This window comes from Lepidochelys kempii, chromosome 11, assembly GCF_965140285.1.
Source record: "Lepidochelys kempii isolate rLepKem1 chromosome 11, rLepKem1.hap1, whole genome shotgun sequence".
Classification (NCBI taxonomy): domain Eukaryota; kingdom Metazoa; phylum Chordata; order Testudines; family Cheloniidae; genus Lepidochelys; species Lepidochelys kempii.
In genome coordinates, this window is record NC_136390.1 from 5,790,350 (window position 1) to 5,817,022 (window position 26,673).

The following is a 26,673-nucleotide window of genomic DNA, read 5'->3' on the forward strand; positions in this document are numbered from 1 at the left end:
ATGTCCCCTCACAGTGAGCACAGGAACCACATGGGGCAAGTCCAGATCCTTACGGTACGTCTACACCATGATAAAAGAGCCACAGCATGGCCATGGCTGGCCCAGATCAGCTGACTCGGGCTTGCAGGGTTCAGGCTGCGAGGCAATAAAGCTCCGGTATAGACGTTTGAGCTTGGACTAAAGCCTGGGACCCCGCGAGACGGGGGGGCGTGTTCTCGAAGCCAAAGCTCCAGCCTGAGCCCGAACGTCTACACTGCAATGTTATAGCCCCGCACTCCAAGCACCATGAATCCAAGTCAGCTGACCCAGCCTCAGAGACTAGGAGTGCCAGGGTTTTCATAGCAGCGCAGACATACCCTTAGGCGCTTAACTTTTGGCAGCTACGTTAAAATACGTCCGCCTTTGTCTGTTTCGTCCAGTGAAGGAAGTGTACGCGAAGGCTTTGATCCACTGAAGCTAATGGGAGTTAGCTTTGCGCTGACTTCAATAAGTTTTGGATTGGGCCCTAACGATAGCAGTTGTAAAGAATCAGTGAAACTTGCTACCCGTAATATCCTAACTAGCTTTCTAACTGGAAAGAAACTGCCCTAAGTGTGAATTAGGGAGGCCTCATTTTTTGTGACGTTTAACAAAAGGAACCAGAAACTCTACTCTCACCAAAAAAAAAAAAAAAAAAATCCATAAAGAACAGGCCTCATTTTAGACAATGGGTTCCCCTCCGGTTTTTAGTCCTTTTGGAACAAAGAAGGAATGTTCCTTTTCATCTGTCAGTCACGCATCTTGTGACTAGCAACTGGCTCTGGAAAAAAAAACAATTACATGATTATATGGCAGCATAATCTGATGGCTTTTTTCTCACATGCATATGCTTTGCATTATGTCTCTATATGCAAATATGTGGACTAAATTGTTCATGCTTATAAAAATATGGGCTTCTGACTTTTTCAAATACAGCTTTTAAATCTTTTTTTTTTTTTTCCTGCAAGAAGGGCAGCACTTTTCATTTACGGGGGAAATAGAAAAAATAAAATGAGCCAGGCATGAAGTTAGGATGATGGAAGACAGAACAGCTAAGAAGCTCCTGGAAGAAAAATCATATAGTGCCCGACCTTGCGGCTAATTAAGGAGAAGATGGAAGGATATTAAGGAAAACCTAAGACCTCTTAATGTGAATGATCATAGATGACAAAAAGGTGCCCTGGACTGAAAGAAATAGGGGCAAATTATGAGAGTGGTCAAGGACCTCTAAGGTCTATAAAGCTTGGAGGAGGAGGAGTTAAATTCTTAAAGTACAATAAAATAAATATATATAAAAACTAATCCATGCCAGCAGTTACAAAGGAAGGAAAAATCCACATCATATGAACCAGTGAGGTCCATCTCAAAACCTCAGCTCCCGCTCAAAAGGATAAAACAAACCTGAAACGACAACAAAACAGAAATTCAGTTATCATAGAATCATAGAATATCAGGGTTGGAAGGGACCCCAGAAGGTCATCTAGTCCAACCCCCTGCTCGAAGCAGGACCAATTCCCAGTTAAATCATCCCAGCCAGGGCTTTGTCAAGCCTGACCTTAAAAACCTCTAAGGAAGGAGATTCTACCACCTCCCTAGGTAACGCATTCCAGTGTTTCACCACCCTCTTAGTGAAAAAGTTTTTCCTAATATCCAATCTAAACCTCCCCCATTACATTTACAGTTACATTTGGTTGTTCAATTCTTTGAACACCCAAAGCTTTAAATTGCATATACGGTAACACCTGCATCACCAGCCATGCCCACACCTTGGAAGTGAAGAATCAATACACATTTCAGGGTAAGTGTGGCGGCATGCAGCATACGGACACTGCACACCGAGCTAGCAGGGTTACACATAGCCGCACAGAGAGTGAGACACTGCTTAGGCGAATAGAGTGGAGACATGGCAGCATCTTAGGGTATGTATCCCATGGCTCTCTCCTCACCCAAGCAGTGCCTCCTATGTCTACACTGATGCTTTTAATAAGGTAGTGTCCTGCTGCCTCCCTGCTGTTTCCCTCCACCAAAGCCTTTCGCGGCCGCACGTGGCAGCCTGCTTTTCATTGCACCGTATAGCTACATGTACCCTAAATGCCACCGCAGGTATAGGGGTGGGAGGAGGCCGAGCAAGGGCAGGGCCTCAGGGGAAGGGGCGGAGTTGGGGTGGGGCTTCGGGGCAGAACACCCACCGGGGAAAAAATAAAAGTCAGAGCCTGTGGATGGGACTCCGCCGCATCTGTGTCAAACTTAGCCCACGCCCTCAGGTGAAGGGCATGACACCAGGGCTCGTGTGGTGGGAGCATAGTGGGGAATATAAGGGCAGCCTGAGCCCGGGGGAGAGGGGGGAGCTGAGGAGGGGACAGATGATGCTCAGGTGCTCCCAGGAAGAGGGACCTGCACCAAGGGACTTGTTGGGAGAGAAGCCCCAGCTGGGGGACCGCAAAGGACTGTGAGCCCAGAGGGTGTGCTAGAAGCAATGGGCGCTCTGATAAAGGACTGGATAGACTTCTGAGCCTAGAGGGAGGGCTGAGTGGATGCTAAAGCCCAATTACACACGGAACAGCCCAGGTGAGCCTGGGGAAGAGGGATGGCTGGGTCTGAGTGTTATCTTATGGGAACAAAGCACCCCTAGGGGTGCAGCAGTCTTGGGAAAGTGCCAGATGGGCTGTGTGATGTGAGAGAGAAGGTAAACTGAGGCAGTGGCAGGGCTGGAAGCCAGACTGTCTAAGGCACCTTTGGAAAAGGTGTCAGGGTGGCTGTGCTCCACTTTGGATGCCCGGGCATTGTGCACAAACGTTGACTTGCACCCTTGTAAAGCTTCCCCCCAAAGAACCAGTGGCTGAAGAGCTAACATCTGGCCTTAAGTGACTTGCCCTGGGCCATTCAGAGCAGAGCCCTGACTGCTAGATTGGAATGTGAACTGCAGGACCATCCGTCCCCTCCCAGTCCCATTCTGCTTCTGCTGCACATCCCGAGTCTGGCTGCACGAGGAGGCAGAATTCACATCCCTTTGAGGAAACTCATCTGTTGATGCCAGGAGCATTGCACCTGAAACACAGTGGGGAAGTTGCTTGCAAATCTACTTCTACTAAAGAAGCTTTATCTCCTGCTCGTCTTTTGTTTAGTATTAATGGAGCTTAATATTGCCTGGTTATTCCCGGCTCCCCCGCCATGTTATTTGTTTCGATCCTCTGTCTTTTCTCCTTCTTTATAAATGAGGTTTCCCAGCTGTGCGTCCTGATATCTAAGCGAATCGAAAGAGGTGACATACAGGAGGAAGACAATCTATCTCTACGCAGATGTTGCTCATAACTTTGAATCCTCAGAGCCTCTGAATGTTTGCAAGTCCCTCAAGGCCAGGCTGTTCTTGGCACAAGCTCTGTGGTGCTCATGCAGACGGAGCCTGAGTGTAATAGTTTGGCCTCGGCAATCTTTTCCTCCCCCACTTTTGAGCTAGGCATGGTGCTTCTCAAAGCACTTTCCTGGTGAAACGAGGACAACAGAAAAAGGAAAGGCATTCCCAACCTCCCTGGGAACCATCAGAGCACTGTCTCTCTGATATGGGGATATACTCTGCCAGGCAACCGCAAAAGGAAAAAGAGAGGCCTGATTCTCCAGCACTTCCACCTGGGTGTAAATCAGGAGCAGCGACACTGAAATCAGTGGAGTTACTCTGCCGTAGGTGAGTGGGAGAATCCGATCATTTGTTTACAGGTCTAAGTACAAACACAGGTGGCATTTGCAGATTTAGTTAGTTGGGGATTGGTCCTGCTTTGCTACATGACCTCCTGGGGTCCCTTCCAACCCGGATATTCTATGATTCTATGACTTCCATATGGATGCTTTCCTTAGTCAGGGTTTAACAGGGGTCCCATAGCACTGGCCTCAACAGCTAAGACGTAGCATGGACCACAGAGTGATGCAGAAAGGGCTGATTGCTACACAACAGCCAGAGGTTTAGAAAGCACAATATTTTGTATGGATGATTACAAGCACCAAAAGCCATGTGGCACAGCACTATCTTGTGGGCAGGGATCTGCCAGGAGCTGGCTAGACAGAGACATGTAGACAGATACAGTTTATGCACACCCTTAGTAAGATGGTGAATCCAGGCTCGTGCATTGCTGTAACAGTGAAATTAATCTTTTTACTGCAGTTTGAGCCTTCCTGCTTCCTTGGGGATACCACAGCCTGACTGCAGTATCTGACATGTTAACGGAAAGACAGTAGCTAGGCAGCGTGGCCTTGCAGATAAGGCACTGGACTGGGACTCAGGAGACCAAGCCTTTGTTCCCAGCCCTGGCACTGGCCTGCTGGGTGACCTCGGGCAAGTCACTTTCCCTCTTGGTGCCTCAGTTTCTCCACCTCTAAAATGGGGACAATGACACTGATCTCCTTGGTAAAGTGCTTTGAACTCTGCTGATGAGAGCTCTTATAGAGCATGGGATTATTATATAGAGCCATATTGCTTTGGTCTCCAGTTTGTTTTAATCTGTAAGCTCTTCAAGGCAGGGACTGGCTATTTTGATTCCTGATCAGAGCTTATCTATTGCATGGGGCCCTGGTGATACCATTTAGAGAAGAGTTATCCAAGGAATTCAGGGATGAGTACATTCTGAGTCGTCCAACCCCATCAGACTTTGGAAATATTGATTGAGACAGCAGGAACTCCAGGGGAGTTCTTCCCACACCAGTGTGGCCATTATTTTTTTGAAATAATGTTATCTATTTATTTAGAGAGATTTAAGCAACCAAGAAAAACACCCAATGAAGAAAACTATGGCAGCCCTAACAATTCATTCAACTTGGTGGTGACCAATCAGCAGCATTAAATAATCAGGTGCAGATAGCTAATTAATACAGTCAGAGCATAAATCAAAGCAATGGAAAGAAATCTCTCACACGCACACACACACACACACCCTCCCCCCATCCTCAGCTACCTGTTCTTAAAAATCTCCAATGACAGCGATTCCACAACCGCCACTGGAAATCAATGAAGGGATAGATCGATCCAGGACCTAAAACAGAGTTTTTAAAAACTTTTTACATGTATTGACTTATTTACATTTGAGTTCATCATTTAATGGGGAAACTCTCCCTCCTTGTGCTGAAAAAGTGACTGACAGCGGCTAGTAGTGCAAACAAAACCCTCTGAGAACAGGTTGCCTGAAGCTAGCATCCTTGGGAAATCAGAAACCTGAATGTTAGCTGAGAAAACAACGAGCCAGTCCTGTCACTTCTGAGAAATAGCCAAATACAACCACTAAGGATTCTGAATTTACAGTGTTGTTTGGAAGCTAGGCATGACTTTTTTTGATGAACACTGTACATTAAAAAAAATTGATTAAATGGCGTAAGTTATAAATATCTTTCTTGCTACACTCAGATCAAAAGACCAAAGCCCATAAAGAGTTATTTATTTCCATTCCATTGTAACGATGACTGAATTGGCAGTGACAACCCTTTGGAATTGATTTGTAGCGGTAAAAGACTAATTACAAATATTTCAAAACAATTTTTCCCTTCCAAATAGAGCTTATCCAGCACTAATCACAGGGAAATAAAAATAAAAAAAACAAAGAAGACCACCCGCCCTGTAATCTATTCATTATTTGTAACCAAGATCTGAGCTGGAGCTCCATTGTGTTAGGTGCTGTACAAACGCATAGGAGAGATCATCCTTGCTCCCAAAACGTACACTCTAATAGTTAAGACAGCTGAAAGATAGCAATTATTGTTGTTTCCATTGTACAGAGGTGGGAACTGAAGCACAGAAAGACTATGGGACTGGCCCAAGGTCACACAGGAAGTCTGGCAAAGCCAGGAATTGAACCCAGTCTGCTGCTATTTCCTCACCCCAGTGTTCACTGGCTTAATGCAATTCTCGCTGAACATCCCAACAAGTTCAAAGTTTGGGGCCTTATGTGCGGAGTCCTCTCAGGAATTGACCCAAGAAGCCCTCCAGGGAAATGACTCCCAAGGACAACTCCATTCTGCTTGGATGGCAGCCACAAGAGCTTCCTCAGCAACTGGTCCACAACTGGAACTCGCTTCCAGAAGGGAGCAAGCTGGTCACAAACTGCAGAACCTTCAGGATGAAATGTAGTATGCGGGATGCTGAGATCTTCTTGTGTCCACTTTAATACACCTGTAAGGCATCGGTATAATAGAATACAGGCATTGTAGGAGAACCTGTAGAGGCACAAATAGTTTAAGAGAATTGACCAAGGTGACATAGGGCCTGGGTCTGCAATGGGCTCTCTGCCTCTAGTGAAATCTGGGCCACCTCAGATCCCACAGAAGTCAATGGGAGTGGAGGGTACTCAGCACTTCACAGGAAGAACTCAGTACCATCCATCTCTGAGCCTACAGTGAGTCCTTGGTAGAGCTGGGATTAGAACCCAAGAGCCCTGATTCTGTGTCTCCACCTCACGCCACTATACACCACCCATTCCCTACTTTAAAAAAATCTTTGTGGCAAAATTATTATAAATATCATAGTAGGGTCTCAGTGTTCCAACCCAGATCAGGATCCTTTAGGCATTGTACAAACACATAGTAAGAGACAGACTCTTACTTTATAATCTTAATAGGCAAGACCAACCAAGGGTATTTTTACAGTGCCTAGCACAATGGGATCCTGGCCTGCGACTGGGGCTCATAGGCACTATGGTAATACAAATAATAAAAGTAACCCTGGTTTGCCCAGGGTCAGTGGAAGAGCCAGGAATAAAGAACCCAGTTTTCCTGATTCAGCCCCTTATCCAATATTTTGGCATGGTCTTACTTTCGGGAGAAGCAGTGAGAGAGGCTATAGGGTAACACTTGACTGGAGGGAGCCATTCCACCTTATAATTTCTCAGTTAAAGGGACACTTTAAAAACTGCTTGACTCAAATTAGACACTGTCCCCGCACATTTTGCCAAAATTAAATAAATTAAATACATGGCAGCTGCTTGTATTCCAAGCAGGGAAAAGACTGTTGTTTTCTAGGACAAGGCCTGCAACCCATTTAAAATCGGAGGATACCCTCACATTCCAGGTTGACCTGCACACAAAATGCAGGAACGGTGGAAACGCAAACATGTCCAAAAAGCAGCAATAGATGTGGAGTGCATAGTCTAGACACCAGATCAGATGGTAGCGTTATAAGACATGTATGAAAGTGTGACGTTGTCCACTTGTGGCTGGCCTGCAGAATAGATAAGAGCCTTCCAGAATAGTGCTTCCAATGAGGAGAGATGTTGCTCAGGATTTTCAAATAACACGTCTCTCTGACCCACTCTTACCTGCTTCCCTGAAATGAGTTTTAGACTGAAATTCCTGAGAGGACACTGGGTTCCTTGTGGTTTATATGAACTCTAATTATTTAATCAGCATTGTGAGTGTCTCCCAACCTGCACTGGCAACCACAGTCCTTAGTACCCCAAAGTGACAGGATGACTCATCCATTTATCATACACAATCCTCAAGGGAAGAATAACTTGCTCTGAGTAGAGTTGAATGACCCTGCTACACAGCTGGGTTGCCTCACACTCAGATGCCTTAGATGGGATCTTCATGTGCATTGTGTTAAAGTAGAGCTGGGAGGGAACTGAAATTTCCATTGAACAGCAAATTCTGTGATTTCTACATTTGCTTTTGTTCAGAAGAGGAACAAGGCATTGAATTTTGAATTTTCCCACCAAGTGAAATGTTTGGGTCAGTCAAGACATTTTGAAACCGACAGGATGTTTCGAGATCTTGTCAAAGCTTGTTGTTTCTATTACAGTATTTTAAAATGGAATTCTGTTGAAATCAGCACACTGCTGCTGACTTCTAGACACCACTACCCTTGAGGGAACAGATCACCTTTCACAAGCCCAGAAGAGCCTGATAATTATTGCACTCACCTGGGATGTGGGAGACCCACACTGTAGTCCGTGTTGTGAACCAGGAAGAACTTGCATCTCCCACATCCTAGGTGCATGCCCTAACCACTGGGCTATTGGCTATTCTCGGATGGCTTGCTTTCTCACTCTGGTGTTTTCTCACAAAACATTTTGAAACGTTAGGTGGAACCAAACCAGATTTTGAAACCTCAAACATTTTTGCGGGCCAGAATGCTTGTTGTCCAGCCTGCCCTAGTCCAGTGGCGTCTGCTCTTTCCCTGTGTCCGGAGTCACAACCTGAACCGGAATTAAGTGGGGAGTGGCCGTGCAAGGACTGCGACAATGTAGCCCGATGGGAGCTGCTGGGCTTCAAGCACCTTTGAAAATTTGTCTTTTAAATGATGATAATTTTAGCAGAAACATTCCGCCAATTTGCATCTCCCTCAATCCCGAATAGCCTCCTTTGCCTCCCCAGATCCTACAAACCTCAACCATCCCTTACCCTGCTGCCAAGACCTCTAGCCTTGCCCCTGACAACTTGCCCAATGCATTTCTGCCATGTCAATGCAAACATTTGAAGCTTTCTGGAAACTGCAAATGTGAGGGCAGCATAAAATAAATATGGGGAGGACTACACAGATTGCATTATTCATTTTCACATTCAGTTCATTAAAAACCTCCATGGTGTAATTTAATTGAGGTGTCCCAGGATTGCCATCCAGCTACATTGGAATCCTTTAGAACCTACAGGTCCAGCTTATCACAGAAGATGTGGGTCCTTGATCAACTGCATGTGTCTTCCAAGAACCTGCTTGTGTCTTTGCTCTGAAAGCAGCTTAGCTGACATCAGTGGCAAGTTACTCAGGGCTTGTCTTCACTACAGGGGTACATCGACCTAAGTTACGCTACTCCAGCTATGTGAATAAAATGTCTTCACTGTGCAGCATCAATGGGAGACACTCCATAGTCAACTTCCCTTACTCTTCTTGGAGAGTTGGAATATCAGGGTTGACCAGAGTGTTCTGTCATCAATTTAGCGGGTCTTCACTAGACCCATGAAATGGATCCCTGCTGCATGGTCTCCCCATGGTGAAGACCAGCCCCAGACCCTACTGCAAGAGAATAGCACCCATTGATCAACAGATGGACCTGTTTGCCAACTAAGTAAACAAATGGCAAGTCATTTGGTTTACTGCTAGTCAGAGGTCTGTAGTGCTGGATAACCAAGCAAGCATTATCTTAATGAAATACAATTCATTATCGATTCCAAATGAATTAACTACAAAGGAGACCAATTTTTAGCATAGGGAAAACTTCCCGATAGAGCAATCTTTTAGCCAATAGATAGTCTCTAAGAGAAATGGTAGAGTTGTCATTGCTTTGCACATTTAAAATTGCGTTAGCCAAAACACTAGCAAATGAGCAATAGGGAAGAATCTTGCCTTGGCAGTCAGCTGGACTAGTTGACTTAAAGAGTCTAAATCTCCACACTCTATGATTGCCTAGATGCAAAAAGAAAGTTTGCACTGTAGATACTGACAAAAATAAATGATTGCAACATCTATAAGGCATCTGTAATGTAAAATACCCTTTGATATCAATATAAATATCAGACAAAAGAATGTTATACTGTGTCTTGTTATCCTGTCAAGCTAATCCCTGCAAGTAGCCTTTATGTATAATTGTCTTATTCAGATCCTTGGCTGTAATCCATCAAACACTTCTCATCCATTAAATATAATTATATGCTTTGTTGGAATAACCAGATGTTTAGTGCTGAGATGAGCAGATGTCTATGCTTCATACCGGAAGGTTATAAACCTATTTACACTAGCAATAAACGACAAGTATTTAAATGCTGGAGGAAGTGAGCAGTTGTTGCTTTCCCCCTCTTCTTTTGGTAAATTGCTAAATAATTCCTTGCCTTTTGGATCAGTGTAAGAAAGGCATAAACTTCGCTGTGGGATACATTTGATGTAGGAGTTCCCAAGATCTGGCTGACCTTTTGTAATTAATGTAATGACGATTTCCATTGTGTACATTTTTAACAGTAAGGACAATTAACGATTGGAACAATTTGCCAGAGATTGTGGTGGATTCACCATCACTGGCATTTTTGTGTGTGTGTGTGTGTATGTGGTGGGAGCTATAGTTGAAACTGAAATCATTTTTGGGAAGTTCTATATGGCATGTGTGATACAGGCCATCAGACTGGATGACCACAGTGGCACCTTCTGGCCTTGGAACTGCATAGGTGTATTTTATCTTCCAATGAATTTGTTTTTAAAGACATGGGACCGGATGTTAGGATGTTGGCTTGTAGCTTCGACAGAGTTATACCCATTTACACAAGGAGGATCTGGCCCATATACCCAAAACAATCATGTAAAATGAGACAGATTCGGAGTTTAAGTCTTTCCTTCCATTTTGCTTCATATGGGTCCCCACCCTCTTCCTTGAAATTTGAGTTCCAGATTCTAACAATCTCACCACAAAACTCAGCTGAGATGACAAAATTTTGCTTGATTTGAGATTGAACATAGGTGATGCATGCCCCTGAATTTTGTGGGTTGCACCCCAAATAATAACTCCTACCTGACCCACATTAATTGTCAACTAGCCAAAACGATTTGGTGGTTATAGCCTGAATCTGACCCAGGATCTCAAAGTTAAACTTTTTTGAAAACATGACTATTGGCCTTTTAAAATGTCAGAACAAGAGCTGAGTGAATACATTGCCACGAATAATGTACCTGCTGTATTATGCCCCCAGTCTAGCAAAGCATATAAGCAGTTATGCATACAAATATAAGCACTTACGCATATAAATAGTTTCATTGAAGCCACTCCAGTGGGACTACTCAAAGGCATGCAGTAGTGAAACATGAGATTAAGCCCATAGCTAGTTTGAGGCCTTAGCCTCTTTTCGTGTTTGTGGAGTTTCTGCAATTCCTTTCAATTTGTTCATTATGAAAATTCTTTGATGATTTTCTCTCTTTTAACTATGTGGATTGATAGCAAACATTTCTTTGAGTTTTCAAAGTTCATTATTTGAGCTTCATTGATTACTTCTGATTGGGCTGATAAGTCACATGACATTGTTTCTGTTCTCTGATTAGCTGAACATGCAGGTGCCTCTGTTGTGAAAAGCCACACCTGCATTTTAGAAACTCAGTTTTTACAAATATTTTCCCAGGCAGCTTTGAAATCCATTTTCCGTAACATTCACGCCCATGAATCTTAATTGTGTGCTTGGTTATTCACACCAATAGCCTGATCACAGTCTCAGAGTGTAGCAGAACCAAGAGTCCCTGTGCTCACCTCTACCCACTAGACCACACTCCCGTCTTCCATTGAGTCTGAGGCATATAATTAGGCTTGGAAGGATTTGAATGTTATTTGTAAATGTTGGTAAAAGTCGATTTCACCATATGCACACAAACCGATCCAAAAATATATCCATCGATAATAATCAAAATGTATAGACAAGCAAAGGGTGAAAAATGAGAGCTTATTAGAGTTTGATTGAAAGATATTTACTTTGTTTTGCATGTGATGTCGACAATTTGTCTTTTAACGATTATGAGGCTTTAACTTTATTGAACCTCAGGGCAGGTCTACGCTACAGCTTAAGTCACTGTAACTTACTTCACTTGGGGTGTGAAGAAGCCACCCCCCCCCAAAGTGACGTAAGTTACAGTGACCTAAGCGCTGTCCACACCAGCGCTATATCAGCAGAAGATACTCTCCTGCCAACATCGTTTCTGCCTCTCACGGAGGCGGAGTAATTATGCTGATGGGAGAGAGCCCTCGCATCGGCATAGTCTGCACCAGACTACATCTGTGCAGCCGCACTGATATTGTGCTTCTAGCCCTCAGCATCTACTGTCATTAAATAATTGTCTGACCCCCCCCTCCTTATTTCCTGCAGTTTGGAAATTTAAAGAGATACAACTTTAAAAGAAATGCTTAAAAATAAACACCAGTATCATCCATTGATATTATAAACAAATACAGTTCTTCCAGGCCTAAGTATATTAACCTTTTTCAAGCAGTGTCAGACAGCGTATCATTCCGTATTACCTGAAATGTTAAGAATATTGAATCAACAATTATCCGAGTAGATGGAGAGCCACGGAGACATTATGAGGTTCCAGAGGTCGCTAATACAAATTCTCGTTTTAATAAGCTAAAGCTTTCACATGCCTTGTTGTTACTGACAAAGGTTTTTCTCTTCTCCTGGACTCAATCTTTATAAATTGGCTGACTCCATTTTCCCATTAAAGGGCGTCTGTAATTTCAATATACATAACATCAATATAACAGCAAAAGAGCATGGGGGTAAATTATTAATCAGTGACTGTAACTGCTCAATATTTGTCTTTGGCTTTTAGCAGTACTATCTGAGAGCGTCTGTGGGCACCGGCTATTTTTGATCTATGCTGTTTTTTGTAGTTTAATTTCATAGTCCATTGTTTGATATATGGGATTAGTTGATATTGCTCAGTATTAGGTAACAGTTGATCTGAAAGGATGGGTAGTCTTATGGCTCAGGACTTGCACTCAGGAGAGCTAGATCCAGTTTTTGGCTCTGCCACAGATTTCATATGGGACCTTGTTCAAGTCATTTAATCTCTCAGGACCTCTATTCCTCATCTGTACAATAAGGACAATAACACTTCATCTCTCCTACCCTTTGTCTGTCTTGTCTATTCAGATGACAACCTCTTGGGGGTGGGGGGACTACAGTATTGTCGATACCCCGTGCTCAAAAATCATGAGTCATGTATGTAGTGGGGGAGGGGTATATTTTCCTTCTGGTGTTGAAATGTTTAGGAGTCACATTTTCAGGGTTGATTCTGCAGCCATTGAGGCTAGCATTGTACTTTTAAAAATGAAAGCTGAGATTCTCAGGTACTGTGCTGGGTTTGAGTCTTTATTATATAGTAATAATAATAGAGGTCAGTGAACAGGCTCAAGTGGAATTCATTTAACTGAAGATTATTAGTCAGCGATTAATACAGCACAATACAGAATACAGAAAAGAAGGTTTTATACATTACCCAACCAATCTGAAGACTGGAGAAGTGACTGCCACTTGATTCATTCCAAACTAAATCCCTAAAACTTTCTCCTTAAATACTGTTTAGGACAAAGACATTCCTTTCCCATGAGTGATCTTACTTTGGGTTCCAGCCCACATATCTCAATTTACCTAATCAATAAGCTGAAGACATCTGCAGCTGACCAGTTATTACAGAAACCATCTGTGACGACAAGCGATTCTTATTGGACTAAACATCAATCAATGATCCATTATTTCATCAATCACAGAACACGTCTGTGATAACAACCATCCCTTGTCAATCACCAGTGGCCCCTATGAACATCTGGATGCAATTATTATGGATCAACGGGGTCAGAGCAAGGGATTACACACATTCCCTTTTTGATTACATACATTCCATCATGTGGTCACCAGCTAAGCTTCAACCTAAGTGCAGAGAACTCTGCAGTTTGATAGGTACAGAGCACTAGATTTATAGATACAAAACATTTTGGTTTATGCACAAAAAGGGATTTTGATTTCTAGATAATATCCCTTTTTGTGCATATATATGTGTATATATATATTGCAGAACTGACTGCTAGAAGCTAGCACTGGACGACAGCGGATGGATCGCTCAACAAATTGCCCTATTCTGTTCACTCCTTCGGAAGCATTTGACACTGGCCACTGTTAGAAGACAAGATACTGGACTAGATGGACCATTGGTCTTACCCAGTATGACCTTTCTTATGCTATTATTTAGTAACAGTAATAATCTGGTTCCAGGAGCTGGGCTCTAACAAAAGCACTATATTTTGCAAGACTCACAATAAAATCATGGGAGTTGGCAATCCTGAGACTGCCCCTTATTGTGTGTCTGTACACAATAGGAACGTGATCTCCAATGAGAACTCTAGGAACCAGCATCATAGTAATAATCTGAAATCCCAATGGCCCGCCTTATTTAGTTGGGCCAAATTCATCCCTGGTTCAACTTTATTGACCTCCTCTGGATGGAACTGCTGGACCCCCATCCCTGGATGGATGAGTTACTGCTATGAAATTTATTTCTCTATTTTATTAGGAGTGAGGTGAGTGATCAATTAACAATCCTATTTTCCATTCTTCTGCACAAGGACGATATTAACTGAGGAAAGCAATCATCACTTCTATATAAATGTATGTGGGATCATGATAAATAGCTCTTATAGTTTGCAAATAACAATGCTTTGCACATATTTATTTTCACATTTATTTGATCATTAATATTCCACCCACTGTGACAATATGTGGGCATGTTTGCAAGTGCTAGAACCATCAGTAACTATTGCCCATGACACAGCCCTGACAAAGGCCTTGCATTGCTATCACCACTCTGTACCCACTGACAACAAACACCTGCCCTACCGTTGACCCAAATCCACCAAAAGATATAGGAAGCAGATTAAACAAATGTGCCCCAAATGCAGTCAATGCAGATGTTTCCAGAGGTGAAATTTCATTGCCCCCGGCCCCAAGGAAATAGCCCCAGTCCCCATTCCTATGGATTTCACTGTAATAGGATTCTAGCCATTTGCAAGTGCCTTAGTGGAACAGACCGCCTCTAAGATGGCTGGATCCCAGGTCATTTAAGGTCTTATATATATCAGTACCATAAAACTCACTCAAAAGGAAATCACAAGTCCACTGAAGTCTAGGCACCTACATAGACTTAACCTGTTGAAAAAATAGGTATCAACTTTCTGCTCTAGCTAGAGTTTCCAAGAGGTTCTAAGTAGAGTGGGTAGTGCCTCTCAGAAGTGACAGAGGCAGAGATAGCTGTGAAAGGTTGCAATTCCAGTGGTCACCTGGCAACCAAATAGTCTCCCTCTCTGCCCATCACTGAGAGAGAAGGTGGGCATAGGCCCTCTGAAGAGCGAGCAGTCACATCTCCCATTGAGATGTCTTCACTCATAACCCCTCCTTGGCTGAAAGTGAGCCTTCCTTTCAGGTAGCAATCTATCTTGGCCAAAATTTGGTCTCTCCAACAGGGAAGCATGAAGCTCAATATCGTTGACATACTGATTCCACTTGAGCCAAAAGTATCTCACAATGATTATTGGCAGCCTCACATACATGTTGAACAAGCTGGGTCAGGAGAACCGGATTCCCTGCAACCTACACTCAAGAGCTCTCAAAGAGGATGAACAATTGCTCAATATGACCCTCTGGATCCTCCCTGAAAGCTACGAATGCCCTGTGGCTAAATCCACAGTGCTTCATGATCATCAGCATCACTGAAAGAGTTAATAGAATCTGCCTGGGCACCTACTCTCCATCTCCTGAAAGAGATTATCAGTTACAAATAGCAGCAGAGTCTGCAAGTCATATCCCAGTCTAGAGAACCAGGGAAGCCAAGGGAGCTTCTTTTTCCGTATCTCTAATAAAAGGTTAAAAGGATTTGTAATGTTGTGTTTGCCATCGTATTAAGCAAGCCCAAGTCTCTGTATTCCCAAGCCTTGTTTAACTATTAATGTTGTACAATGACAGGATCATGTTAACACCGTTGACTCTCTGGACTTATTTATTCCATCCAATATATACCACAGTTCCAATGGACACAACGTGAATTTACTGGCATGGGTAAATGTATATATGTGGTTGGTATCAGTTATCCAAACTGTAATGCAAGTTTTTTTAGTTTGTTTTTGTTTTTATAAAGATGCATTCAACAATTAATGCTCGCCTGTTGCAGTAGGATTCGCTATTGCTTTTGCCATGTATTTTTCATTAGACTGACACCATTTTACTTACATATCACACACCGGTCTGAACAGCCCGTGCAAAGTAGAACAGGGATTTGCATAATGAATGACTATGTCCTTTTCTAATTGCTGGTCACGTAGTCTTGTAGCTAGATAATATCTGACAAGCATATGGCACCAGAGGCCAACCAAAAGGTCAAACCTGTCCTACTGATTTCCAAGACACTAGTTAAGGCTCACTCATTTCCAATTGGCCTTGCACTCACACCAGGCCAATCTGAGTCCCAGAGTCTGATTTTGCTTAAAATAACCAGAGGATTTGCTTTAAACAAGTGAGCTCGCTTCCCAAAAGGCAGACGCACAATGCTGACTCTTGCTAACGAGCAGTGCAAACAGTAATGACTCTGTTGAGCTATAAGTAATGTTCATTAAGCAGAGATCTGATATGCCACCCAGCCTAAGACTTTTTAGAAGCTGGATGTCTAATTTGTTTGTTCCGCCAGCTGTTTGCCATCTGAGCTATCAGTGATTAATGTGCTCCATCTTTGGATTCTACACCTTTTGTGCATCTCCAAGAATCTTGGGCTTCCTGCTTCCTTGGCTGTGCTGAGTCCATATTCTATTGATCTTGGCTTTCAGAGGGTTATGGATCAACGATGATGGGAAAAGACAGCATGTGTTAGTTGGCGACACAAGCTCATGATAGAAAGCTGCTCCCTGCAGCTGCTCAACTATACAGACCAACTGGAGGCTTAAGATTCATTTGAGAATACCCAAACCTGTAGGACAGATAGAAAAACCTTCCAGCCACTTGAATAGGACATTCACTGGTCTCTTTAACATTTAACAAGGGCTAAAATGGAGAGTCTACTCTTTTAGCCACTGCATCGCAAAGCAAATCACAGAGATTTGAACAGCAATTTCAATATGATGTGTTATTTACTGTGCTCAGCGCTGCACACCATACAGAGGGGGTACATGGTGCCTTCCTGAAGGAACTTACAATCTACATTCATCCGAGATGGCTCGGAGCCACTAAGGTCAGCTCCACATCTGGGTCTGAATTATGCAATTTTGGATTCTCTGTCAGCCCAGTGTGGAGACAGTGACCAGCTGTAACATTCAGATTCACATCCACAGCCCTTGAAGTCTGGGCGAATTTGGATTTACAGGCTTGGTTCAGGCCCATCTCTTATCATTCTGTACGGCTATTCATTGAGGAATGATTGTCGGTACAGCACTGTTACGCTTTTGGGTTTCCCCAAGTGTCAATCCAGGAGAGCCCCCATATAACAGACTAAATATAAAAAACACATAATATGATAGCAGCCTCCTAAACAATGACACAAACAGGGACATAAACTCAGTTTTATTGGAGATCCCTTTTCTCTGAGAGATGGCCGGACTAAATCTGATTCAATCCATAAGAATCCAAACCTGTTTGGCTGCATTTCAAGAAAGGTCTAGTCTGGGAGTTGGCAGTGTCCTTATGTGAAAGGGATTGCTATGGACTGTTTGATATAGATCTAATAATCAGTTTGTTCAGGTAGAAGAGATTAAGGACTGCCCAGTGTCTTATCTCAGAACAGGTTATTTTTTTTACCCAGTTTACTTGCCGGACAAGTGCTATATCTCCTTGATATTTTTGAGTGGTTGTATATTTTTCTTTCCTTTAAGAGTGAGCCTAGAGCATGCATGCTATTGTGAATTAAAGGGGAGTTTTCATACAAATTTTGAATATCTTTTCCATTTCTTTCCCTATCCATTTATAAGTAAGGTTGGATCCAATCAATACTTCCATGGAAAATGCAGGCTGCTACAGGAACCAGTGTTAACCCTTCAGTAACCAACACTCATCTGTCTGAGCTCTGAAGGGTTGTCTTGGCATGGCATCAGAGGGTACCATGCCACCAAAGGTGTCCTCTTACCAATGAGATGTAAAGCAAACCCATGGTAGTGAAATCTAGGAGCCAATTCTGCCCCCTTTACTGACACGGAATTGTACTAGTACTGTACTTTGTAAGTAGTTGCATTGCCTCTAATGGTACCATTCATGGATTAAGGTCTTATTCAGCAGAAGTCAACATGGCCAAATGAGGCTCATGGGGCCAGTGTATGAACCCCTGGGAGGCTGGTGAGCATGGTTTGGAGGATTTCTCTGATGTCCTAGAGAGCAGAGAAATTGTCACTGTAAATAGTCCATGCTATGGGCTGTATTCTCCCGCTTGTGCTCACAGTGGGATAGATTGTGACATTAGGTGGAGCCTTAAGCAGAGGGTGGTGTATAAACTGCATCACCCCAAGAGTAGCCCTTTGGGGCTGGGGGGCTGTGACTCAGACATTCCTCTGAATCACGATTCACATCCTGCCCCCCTCCCCTTGCTCTAGGAGAAAAATCAATTACTTTACCTCTTTATGCGGAGCAGCTCACTCCGTCCTGTGCACCCAGCCAGCTACTCTGGCTGGGGTGTAAATGTTACAGGTGAGAGTAATTAACCATTGGAACAATTTACCAGGTGATCACAGTGGTCCCTTCTGGCCTTAGAATCTATGAGCAGGGGATGCAGAACCTGGATTCCTCCCACTCTCAGCCCCCTCCCCACCCCACAGTCTACTTGCTCTTTGCAAAAAGCATTGGCTGGACAGCCTTTTTGTTCTCCTCACCCATACCAGAGTCACTCTCTGAATAGGGCCCAGCAGGATAGTAAAGGGGCATGGAGAATCTGGCTCTCCAAGAGAAAGATCAGAGGGGTCCCAGCATGGGGTAATGTCCAAAGCTTGCTACAGACATTCACACTCATCATTGCAAGCAGATCTCTTGTCTTGCTGGATTATAATTTACACGCACACACAAATAATAAAATGAAGAATTTAGTTGATATTGGTTTCTTCCTTTATTTACCTGCCATGATCTGAATTCCACGCTGTTTGCTGATAGCACCTCCGACATGAGCAGCAGAGCATGGAATAAAAGGAGGGTGGGATAATGTTCTGCTTCCAGTTGAGCCAGACATATTCACCCCCAGTCAGGGACGAGATCCCCATTATGCTGGGAGCAATACACATAACCAAATAACAAACCCTACCCCAAATCTAAATCAGGAGTTTACAATCTAAATAGAGATTTAGCAATTTTGCAGCCCCAAGAGGTGCATCAGTTTTGACTAATGTCTTCATAGCCATCAGAAATCTGGTTGCTCAACTGCATCTACAAATTTTGCAAAGTCTGAAAATTATAAATTGAAAGTATCATAGAATCACAGAAGATGAGGTCTCTTCCAACCCTAAGGAGGTCATCTAGTCCAACCACCTGCTCAAAGCAGGACCAACACCAACTAAATCATCCCAGCCAGGGCTTTGTCAAGCTGGGCCTTAAAAACCTCTACAGATGGAGATTCCACCACCTCCCTAGGTAACCCATTCCAGTGCTTCGCCACCCTCCTAGTGAAATAGTGTTTCCTAATATCCAACCTTGACCTCCCCCTCTGCAACTTGAGATCATTGCTCCTTGTTCTGTCATCTGCCACCACTGAGAACAGCTGAGTTCCATCCTCTTTGGAACCCCCCCTTCAGGTACTTGAAGGCTGCTATCAAATCCTCCCTCATCCTTCTCTTCTGCAGACTAAATAAGCCCAGTTCCCTCAGCCTCTCCTCATAAATCATGTCCCTCATCCCCTTAATCATTTTTGTTGCCCTCCGCTGGACTCTCTCCAATTTGTCCACATCCTTTCTGTAGTGGGGAGCTCAAAACTGGACAAAATACTCCAGATGTGGCCTCACCAGTGCCAAATAGAGGGCAATAATCAAGTCCCTTGATCTGCTGGAAATGCTCCTACTAATGCAGCCCAATATGCCATTAGCCTTTTTGGCCACAAGGGCACACTGCTGACTCGTATCCTGCTTCGCATCCACTGTAATTCCCAGGTTCATTTCTGCAGAACTGCCACTTAGCCAGTCGGTCCCCAGCCTGTAGCGGTGCCCCTGGGATTCTTCTGTCCTAAGTCCAGGACTCTGTACTTGTCCTTATTGAACCTCATCAGAGTATTTTGGCCCAATCCTCCAATTTGTCTAGGTCACTCTGGATCCTATCGCTACACTTCAGTGTATCTACCTCTCCCCCCAGTTTAGTGTCATCTGCAAAATTGCTGAGGGTGCAATCCATCCCATCATCTAGATCATTAATGAAGATGTTGAACAAAACCTCCCCCTGGACTGAGCCCTGGGGCACTCTACCAGATACCAGCTGCCAACTAGACATGGAGCCGTTGATCACTACCTATTGAGCCGACAATTTAGCCAGCTTTCTAGCCACCTTATAGTCCATTCATCCAATCCATACTTCTTTAACTTGCTGGCAAGAATACTGTGGGAGACTATCAAAAGCTGTGCTAAAGTCAAGGCAAATCATGTCCATTGCTTTCCCCATATCCACAGAGCCAGTTATCTCATCATAGAAGGCAATCAAGTTGGTCAGGCATGACTTGCCTTTGGCGAATCCATGTTGACTGTTCCTGATCACCTCCCTCTCCTCCAAGTGCTTCAAAATGGATTCCTTGAGGACTTGCTACATAATTTTTCCAGGGACTGAGGTGAGGCTGACCGGTCTGTAGTTCCCTGGAGTCTCCTTCTTCCCTTTTCTGAAGATGGGCATTATACTTGCCTTTTTCCACTCGTGGAAAAGTGTTTATGTTCCCGTTTTCAAGTGGTGGCAGAGCCATCTACTGTACACAAATCCTAACCAGAAGTTTCATTAACTCCCTGTATGCTTCATCTCTGCACTGTTTGCTTCATATTAGCACTCATCTTTATTCAAGAAAGATAATGTTAGACTCCATCTACCCATTCCCTGATGCTTCTGCTAGAGCAAGAGACTCCCTGCCCTAGTCTTAAATTAGAATTAAAGACACTTCACAGTTAAGATGATGCAATTTATTAAATCTACCAGCAGTAGCTTGGTGTTTTAATAATACACAAATATTGTAGTTAATCTCTTCCTTTCTGTTATTTATCACCTCCGCTCATTAGACTGCTGCATATTTAACAATTATTAAATCCTACGCAAGATTTTTTATGCTTATAAAAATATGTATAGAAGCAAGAGCAGCTTCAGAAGTGATACCAGTATCGCTAGTTTGACCATGAAGCAGAAAGTCTCATGTATATTTATAGCTGGATTCTGTGCATCATGCTCTTAGCAGTGTATGGGTTTGCCTATAGCTGTAATTTCCATTTATTATACTTAGTGACTCTTGATAATTTCCCATCTGTGTACACACATGCACAAAATGGGATTCCTAATAGCTGTCTCTCAGGTAACAGAGTGAACTTCATAGACACTTAGAACAAAATTCCATAATAATTATCAGGTACAAATCTGGCAATGACGTTGTCATGGATCACCGGGCCAATGCTCTGGAACTATGAAGCCAGTCAGAACTCTGGGGTAGCCTCCTCTCTCTGAGTATACTGTTGACAGGGCAAGAAGCTTACACAGCTTCGACCTTCCTGGGTCTGACCTCGGAGCATTCAGCATCCCCTTGCACACCGTGCACTTCCCACAGCGAGTCTGCCCATGCGGGGCTCCTGGGGAAGCCAGAGGGCCCTGCGCCCCAACTCCGCAGTCAGCAGTGACTCTCAGATAGCGTAAAATGGAAGGTTTATTAGTCAACAGGAACACAGCATAGAACAGAACTTGTTAGCACAGAAATCAGTAACTTTCAGCTGAGTCCATCTTGGGGGAATCCTGGGCCAGACAGCTTGGACTCCCCACTCCAGTCCTCACAACCAGACTGCCCAGCTTCCAGCAACCAGACCTCAGACACCCCCATTGCTCCTTCTCCTGGTCTTTGTCTTGCTTCCCAGACAAAGTGTCACCTGGTCGCATCCCTCTCCTGGGTCTCAGGTTACGAATGGCACCGGCCATAGCCTACATGAGAGCATCTGGAGGAGCCTCACCTGCCCCTATGTGTCTCAGCCAAAGTCACACACCCTTATTCCCACCATCTAGGCATTGGTGCAGCACACAGGGAAACTGAGGCACACAGTATTCATGCAAAACAGTAAAGGTCACATACAACATAACAATGGAAAATCCCCACTTCATCACAGACCTATGCATGTGTTTAACATTATGCATTCTAAATAGTCCTATTAGAAACACCTCAAAAAAAAATTCTGGGCCAGATCCCAAGCTAGTGTCAATTGGTGGTGTTCCATTTACTTCAATGAAGCTACATTGATCTACACCAATGGAGGCTCTTTGCCTCTTGTCACTAATCCATTGGGGTTGCTACTGCAGAGTCCAGTTCCATTACACCAACGGGAGTTCTGTATGCTTGCTGAGTGCTGAATATTCAATACAGATCGCCACTATAGATCAAGTCCTACACCTCAACTGGAGAAGAGAATTTTGACCCACATCTTCAGAGCATGGAGAGTGGAAAGGAAGTATGGGCAAAAAATGCAGGCCAGAAATAAGTGATTGGGAAAGAATGAAGTAATTCCCTCTTACAATGTACCAGTGTGTCTTCACCTGGACATCTCTGATTACTCATTTTTCCATCTCCTTCACAGTTCCCAGGTCACCTTCTTCACTCGTTCATGCTGTGGTGACCCATAACATAAAAACATCAAAGAGACAAACGCAGATGCCAGAGGAAAGAGGTAAAATTTAGCTTTACTCTAGAAGAGTCACTAAGAGACAAGCAGCTCTTAGGTTGTTCTGTTTTCTGCAAGGCTCCAGAATGAGCTCCTTCTAGATCCAGAATGGGGGAGACATAAAGGCAATTAAATGTCACCTTTAACTCTCCCCCAACCTCCATCAAGATTTGCAGTGAGCACCACTCAGCTGGTCCATATCCTGTTTGTGACATGGTCACAGTTGCTTGGTGGGCAAGGTCATAAACGGGATTATTGTGATGACTTCATAGGCCCCAGGAGCAGATCCTTCCCTTTCATGAGTGTCTCTAAGAACAAGGGAAGAGAAACCCAGAAAATATTGAATATACTGAATAAGCGCAATTGTTTCCAGTTAGGGAATGTTTTCCATGAGTGATTACAAGCCCCGCCCCCTTTAAAAGCAATTAGCTAAATAAAGACACTAACAGCATGTCCTTCATTATATTGGGTTAGACTGTGATTTTGAATGGGAGCTAGGAAAGTCATGGGATTTGGATGCAAAATTCATTTAGAGCCCTTTGAAAATTCCAGCCCTAATCTTCTCCTATTGCTTGAGTCAGAGCTAAGGGTGGCACCTCTGAACCCCTCTGAGAGGGGGTGTTGATCCTGGGTATGTACAAACAGTGATACTACATATAGTGCCCATTGATGGGCTGGCAGTGGTGTTGATTATACTTGTGGTCCTGTTTTCAATGGCGGGAAGGTGGAAGGGGTGCAGGAAAGGAGAGGGAGAGAGGCGATACACTCTTGGCTCAGGGGTGGAATAGCCCCTCTGCTCAGAAGATTCTCAGCTTGCTCTAAAATGGAGTGTTGAAGGGAGTCTGATTTCCCAGCATCATCACACAGAAAGAGAATATTATCAGTAATTTCAGTGTGACCACACCAATTGATTGACATCCTTATTTACAAATTGCGCCATCTGGGACTGGCCTCATGACAACTCCTTTGACAAAGGCTGGCCCCTGACTGTAGAAGGAGAATGGCTGAAATACTTATCTTGAGGGCAAGATAACAAGTCAGTCATTTTTTTCTGCAAAGGGTATTGTCAGAGATCCATGCAAGCGGTTAGTTTAAATGCCATGAACTTTTTCGGGACTCGTGCCGGCACTTAATAAACAATAAAGCTCAGATTTACACAAGTCTAATAAATTACGGTGGAGAAAAAACACAAATCAAATGGAATTTTATCACTAAAAACTGGGGGAAAAAAAATATCACACTCTTTCAGTGCTCATGGAAACTAGAAAATGTACTTCAATGCTCTCTAAATTGAGGAGTTAGAGACTTAGCTACTGTAAATTGGAGTCAACGGAACTGTGCTGATATACCCAGGGCTGGATTTCCCATTAGGCACAGTAGACATGTGCCTAGGGGCGCCTAAAAATTCAAATGTTGCTGCTCCTGGGTCCTGGCAGGGGAAGGGGCCAGCCGAGGTGGAGACAACCCCACGCAACCCTGCTGGAGCACTCCTCGCTCAGCCCAGCTGACAGAGTCACCTCCCAGTGGGGCTGGTGAGTGCGGCCAGGGGGACAGGGCTTGGGAGAGTGGGTCTCTGGGAAGTGAGGGGCTGGTGGGTGCTGGGAAGTGGGTGGTTTGTGGGAGGTGCTGGGCAGTGGGGGGGGGTCTTTGTGGGGCACTGGGAAGTTGTGGTGGGGCAGTGTGAGGGGTGCTGGCAGTAGGGGGTGTGTGGGCAGCAGGGCACCTAAAAGAGGCAGGGTACCCCCGCTGCCACCACTGCCCACAATGCTTAGGAGCTCCAAGCCATAGTGGGGGACCTCACAGCTCCTGGCTGCTGTGGATGGGGGGGGGGGGAGACGGGGGCTCGGAACCACTGCACCTAGGGGCGCCCAAGGTGTAAATCCGGCCCTGGATATACAGCAGCCAAGGAGCTAGCCTTTCTACAGCATTCCACCTGAATGGCCTAAATCATAGAATATCAGGGCTGGAAGGGACCTCTGGAGGTCATCTAGTCCAACCCCCTGCTCAAAGCAGGACCAATCCCCAATTTTTGCCCCAGATCCCCTAAATGGCCCCCTCAGGGATTGAACTCACAACCCTGGGTTTAGCAGGCCAATGCTCAAACCACTGAGCTTTATTCAGCTTTTACTCCACCCTTACTCCAGCAAACTCCTCGAGGCCAATGGGAATTTGTCTTGAATACATGCTGAGGGTCAGATCATCAGACGCTTACCCGAGTTTCCTTTCCATACTGGTAGAGCCACTGGCATAAACAGGCGTAACTGGGGGGGGGGGGGAGGTGCTACTCCATGTGCGTAAGAGTTCTGAGTGTTGACTATTTTATGGCCCTGGGCGTTGACCTCAGACTTGGCCCTGTAATAGTACTATTGTACAAGTAGGTGTTTTGCATCAGGACGAAAGGGGTTTTGCATCTACCAGGCTGGTAATTCCTAAGTCCTGATAATTGGATCCATAGTAGCTCTAACTGCACATTGGTGCACGCCTGGCTCAGGACAATAGTCATCAAAAGATAATACCAGGTGAGAACTCTTTGGTGGTCTGTGTAAATAAGAGGAGAATCGTAATCCAGAGCCAAACAGGCCCTGTGGAATGCTCGGTGCCTCTTGCATGAATCTAGGGGTCTATAATCTACACGGACTTCAGTGGGAGTTGATAGCATGCAACTATCCACATCACTAAAACCATATAATCAAAGTCCTCTCATTGGGAGTCTGGGCAGAGAGGCTAACTACTCAACTGCCAATGGAGGATGAGTTATCCCTTCAGCCTCTAGAGCACCCCCCGCCGGCTCAAGGTTGGAACACACTGGCGAGGCAACCTGGAGAAGTTTTCACTGCCACTGCTGATACCTTAACTGTTCCGTGCAGAAATAAAGATAGACTTCAGTCTTCAGGGCCATCCAGCCAGCACCTTTTGTCAGCTCTCAGCTCACGCAGGGTAAAAATACTAAGCTTCATTTTAGAAAGGATTTGAGCTTCTTTTTACATTTTCTGACTTAGCCAACAGTCCTCTGGTGTCTCATCAGCAGCCATTGTAACTGAAACAGCTAAGCACCATAGCAACCAATGTGACAATCTCATTGTCATGAGATAAAGTGAGAAAGAAATTGTACATCCCCTAAAACTGTATAGATCTAGTCTTGCCCTATGATCGAAGCTAAAAGCTACAGTTAATGGGGGTTATGCAATATCTTTGGGAGACAAACATAAGCCCTTTCATTTTAAGTGTACTTCTGGGTCTAAAGAATAAACAAAGGAAGATAATCCACATAATACTGAATGAAGATCAGCAAAGGGAACTGCAAGGGTTTGAAACCCAGATTTTCAAAACCCAATGCCTTTAGCTTGGAGACAGTAGCAGCCTCCTCAGCCTCTATAGGTATTTCTTCACTGCAAGCAGGCAAGTTCTTAATTCAGGCTAGCTAACGCAGGTTAAAAGAGCAGAAAAGACACAGCCAGCTAGCTTTTAACCGAGGTTAGCAGCTTAAATTCGACCACAGGCTCCCAAATGGGTGAGCAGCTTGAAAAAACCTAAGTGAAAAGCTAAGTTGATATGCCTTCACTTCTAATTTTTTTTGCAGTGAAGACATTCCCTTAAGTCATGTAACCCCTAAAGGGGTTAGAGATCTGTACTGTGTTAGCAGAGGTAACATACTCCCCCCTATAAAATTGATTCATATATAAAAATAAAGTCTCTATATTAACAAGCATCATTATGCATGAGAGTATGAGGTAGCCAATAACTTCATCAAGTCTCACTTGGAAACTACAAATTGTAGCAAATAATTTACTTGACGAATTTCTCTTTTTTTCCTGTTTGTGTGAGTTGGCCACAATTTTCTCAGTTCCATTGTATTAACAAATCCCTTCAAAAGACTCACAGCCGGTGCTGAAGAAGGCAGAAAGCTCAGGACTGTTCATCTCTTCTTAGATGGATGTTCAGGCCACTGAGCTCCACTTCTTCCAGCTTCTCCTCTGGCTGGGGCTCCTGGAGAATTCCTCTGCAAGTACAGCAAATACCCCAGGCAAGAGCCACCACTGCCCAAAGCTTGATTGGTGTGCAAGATCTCACCCTCCCTCATCTGCTCGAGATCAACCCCACTTGATGAAAAGTGACAGAGTCAACACTGACAGTCACCTCACCACCGTCGCACCCAATACCCAGCATGATTCTTGCCCTCTCCTGAAGGCTCTCAAGAACAACCCTCTGGGGATGCACACCTGGCAGCCCTCCCATATCCTATGAAGGGAGACAGTACAAGGAGAGGCAAGAAGAGGGAGTGTTTATGTCTGCGTTGGTCAGCACATTAGATAAGACGCAGATTGAGAAA